Source organism: Chiloscyllium plagiosum, chromosome 12 (genome assembly GCF_004010195.1).
Source record: "Chiloscyllium plagiosum isolate BGI_BamShark_2017 chromosome 12, ASM401019v2, whole genome shotgun sequence".
NCBI lineage: Eukaryota > Metazoa > Chordata > Chondrichthyes > Orectolobiformes > Hemiscylliidae > Chiloscyllium > Chiloscyllium plagiosum.
The window spans coordinates 8,690,860-8,695,306 of record NC_057721.1 but is presented as its reverse complement, the minus strand read 5'-3'; positions in this window follow the sequence as shown (position 1 = coordinate 8,695,306).

Sequence of the window (4,447 nt, the reverse complement as noted above, 5' to 3'; positions counted from 1 at the left end):
AGGACTAAGTAGGATTGATTGATTTGTTTTATTTATTGTCACTTGTACCAAAGTACAGTGAAAAGCTTTGTTCAATGATCAGTACAGGCAGATCATAGTAAGCAAGAACAAAAGATTTAGACTGAGACATATACGTAACATTACACAGGAAGTACAAGAGAGATCAACATTAGCAAGATCAACACTATTCAAGTCTAGAGAGTCCATTCAATAGTCTAATAATGGGGAAGGAGCGGTTCCTGAACTTACTGGTGCATGTGTTCATCCTTCTTATCTTCTGCCTGATGAAGATCCTGCAGGAGATCATTACCGTGTTGCAAAGGGTCTTTGATGATGTTGGCAGGCTTTCTGTGGCAGCGAGCCATGTAAATCAAGTCCATGGATGCAAGGTTGGCTCCCTTGATGGCCTGAGCTATGCACACCATCGTCTGTAGTTTCCTATAATCCTGGGCAATAGCAGTTGCCATACCAGGCAGATATGCACCCAGACAGTATGCTTTCAATTGTGCATCTGTAGAAATTAGTGAGGGTTTTTAATGGACATACCAAACTTCCTGAGCCGCTTGAGAAAAAGGTGGCATTATTGTGTCTTCTTGACTGTCATGACTACAAGGAAAGACCAGGACAGTAGGGAAGGCAAGTAGTGAAGATAGCACAGTTTACGGAGGGGTGCAGACAGATTAAATGAGTTGGCAAATCTTGGGATGTGGAAATGTGGGAAAATGTGAGACTTCTTACTTTTGCAGGAAGAATGAAAGAGTAGTATGTTATTTAAATAGCAAAGGACTGCAGAAAGCTGCATGAATTTAAAACAAAACATCCAAGTTCAATGGGTAATAGGCAAATAGACTGTTGCCCTTTATTGCAAAGGGAAGGGAATATAAAAAAGGAAGATCTTGCTAAACTAGCCAAGTCACTAGTCAGACCCCACCTGAGATACATGAAAGGTTTTGGTCCCTGTATCTAAATTTTCATACAACTCAACAACTTGGAGCAAGGAAAGAGAGAGAGAGAGATCAGTTTTTCCTTGACTTAAAAGTAGTATCTCTGTTCTCTGAAGTCAAAACTCACTACAAACCTGAGGAAGACCAGTTTATCTTTCCTGCAACTTATAAGAGGGAACTTATAAGAGATTAGAGTTTTATTTAATAGTGTTATGTGCCAATGGTTTATAATGCTTTTACCTGTAGCTATACCTATACTTTAGCTGTACCTGTTCTTGTTCAATATAGAAACATAGTCTTTGCTTTTTCTCAATCTGGGTTTGAAAGTCATGTGAATTGGCAAACATTGCATACTTTCTAAAACCTTTACATTTTGCGATAATATCAGAAATGTCAGGGTTCAATTTCCAGTATGTTAACCAAGTCAATCATAAGAAAATAGATTAGAGAAGTACTGGAAAAGCACAGCAGGTCAGGCAGCTGATAAAGGGCTTTTGCCAGAAACGTCAATTTTCCTGCTCCTCGGATGCTGCCTGATCTGCTGTGATTTCCAGCATTACTCTAATCCAGCATCTACAGTACCAATTTTCACCTTGTCATAAGAAAATGTTGAGTGAGTTGGAATTCTACTCATTGGAGTACAGAAGAATGGGAGGATATTTTAATGAAACATATAAGACTCCTAGGTGACTTTAGAGGGCAGATGCAGAGAGGCGGGAGAATCTAGGATCACAGGGTATAATGTCAACATAAGGAATTGCTTATTTTAGACAGAGATTCCCTCAGAGTGTTATGAATCTGTGGAATTCTTTACAGCAGAAGGCTGTTGAGACTGGGTCATTAAGTTTATTCAACACTGAGGTAGACAAATTTTTAAATAAGTACGAAAATCAAGAGTTATAGGAAAAAAGCAGGAAAGTGGAGTTGACGATTACCATGTCACCCATGATCTAATTGAATGACAGAACAGACCTAAGGGCTGAATGGCCCATATCTGCTCCTAATTCTTATGGTCTTATTATAGGGCCCATTTCCAGTGATAACCCACGTATACCTGAGACCAGTGAGTTTTGTTAATGAAATACAGTCTACATTGTAATGGTGGGGAATATGCTAGGAGAACCAAAACTTGGCAAGGTGCAACAGCAGACATTTCAGAAATGGTGGTTTTCTTGCAATAAATCCCTAGGCAACTACAAATGTAACCAAAAAGACAAATAGAAAACTTGCCTTTATTTCAGGAGTTTTGTAATACAAAAAATATTGCAATTGTACTGAACTTTGGTCAGACACCATCTTGGCAGCATGGTGGCTTACTGGTTAGCACTGCTGTCTCAACACCAGAACTCTGGGTTCCATTTCAGCCTTGGACTGTCTGTGTAAAGTTTGCACATTCTCCAAGTGTTTGCATCAGTTTCCTCTTACAGTCCAAAGAGATACAGGTTAAGTGGACTGTCCAGAGATGAGCAGGCTAGGTAGGTTAGCCATAAGAAATGAAGGGTTACAGGGATGAGGTGGGTCAGGGTGAGATGCTCTTTGGTGGGTTGGTGTGGACTTGATGGGCCTGCTTCCACACTGTAGGGGCTCTATGAGTACTATAGTAAGTTTCAGAAACATGTCAATGGACTATTGTTAATTATATTAACAAAATCAAATGAAATCAAGGAGCATCTTTTTCCAAAGGATGGTGAAGATCTGTAGTTCTCTCTGAAAATTCTGGCTGAAGTATCATTTCTTTTTAAGACTCTGATATATTTTATTTAAGGGAAATAGTATTAAGCAATATGGAAGAAAAGCAGGTAAGCATAAGTACAGATCAGTTCATAATCTAAGGAAAAGACTCTAAGCATAGTTGGCCTATGCATTTTGGCATGACGCACAATATAGAACATCGATCATTGAATTCCATTGGCTGAGTTAATAGCTAGGACTTACACAGACTGAAAAAAGAACCAAAATACAAATCTTAAATATCTATAGGGATTACCTGACCCACAAAGACAGTCAGGCTCTATGAAATGTGTAAAAACATCGCCTTCTTCTGTTTTACACCATTGAGAATCTTCACATGTTGGAAATGAAAAAAAAAGCATCAGAGAACAAAGAATCTTTTAAAAAAAATACTGCAATATTCACTACTGCCGATGACATCAATTAACTAACCATGGTCTCAGATTAAGGTCTTATACCTTGAGGACGCTTAAATTGTGTGATCCTGCTGCTCCTTTAACAGGGTTAGGTCGTCCTTGATTTTTTTTAAATCAGGAGGTCATAAAGAAACACACTCCAAAATGTCTGGGGTTGATCTACTTGAGGAAGCTTTTACGTTTTAAAAGAAACACTTGTACAATGAAAGGGGAGTGGCCAGTTCTCCCAGTTCAGCTTTTCTCTGGTTTGGGTTCAGAGCTGCTCATCAGTTTTGAGGATACTAGTCCAAGAAACAGCTACATGGAAGAAGGTGCTTCACGCTGAATCTCTCTCTCTCTCTCTCTTTCTCCTGTAAGACCTTGTCTTTGATTTTACCTTTTTTGGCCAAGGGGTGTTTATGTTGCAACTACTTGCAACAACATCATTAAGTTGGGATAGTCTGTTGGGTTTGCGGATAGGTTAAATTATTCTGTTCTCTTTTGTTTGTGTTTCATTCCGCAATCTTGAAAATAAATTCTGTTTTGTTGAAAGTTAAGTGGTTAGGCCACCTGCATCACTCCTGGAATATCCACTTAATGCCTGCTTAAACCAACTAGCAACGTTAGGGTCCGGGCTACTTTCTTGAAATGTGTTGAGGGGGTCTCGCCTATAACAACTGTATATTCTTAAGACAAATTCATTTGTATTGGATATAATCTACTTTTAACTTTGTTTGTCTGTGTGAGAAAGACAGTGTGAAAGAGGCAACAAGAGAATCCTAAATGACGGCACAAAGGCTCTACACTTGTTTCATCTTTAATAATTTTCTTGGAATACGCACTAATAAACTTGCTCCTTCTTTATTTCAAGAAAACCTTGTGATTGGCTCACTGCTTACAGTAAGAATTGTTAACATTTTAACTGGAGAGTTATAGTTTTGCATTAAAAAGGGTGTGAGGGTGGAGAAGGGAAGAGGGAGGAAAAAAGGTGTACGAATATGACAGCTAGTTCAGCCCTGTACGGTGAATCCCAAACAAAATTTAAAAATCAGACGGAGCCAAATATACCACAGTTTGCATTTTAATGCCAATCATTTTCTTGATTGCTGGTAATCCAGTGATGGAATTTTTCACTTCTTTAAAAAAGCTAAGAAAATTTATGAAATGTATTTTAACAGAACCGTAGAATGATAGATATTATGCTTTCTACTTCTGTAGACTGAATTATGTAGAAATCACCATTTCTTTTATTGATACACTTAAGGTGTAGATGATGTACAAGGACAGTAATCTCAATCCAAGTGAGAACATATGTAAATATTACGTTATAATAAAACTAAGTATTCCGGAATTGATTTCTAAAATAATAGGCATCCA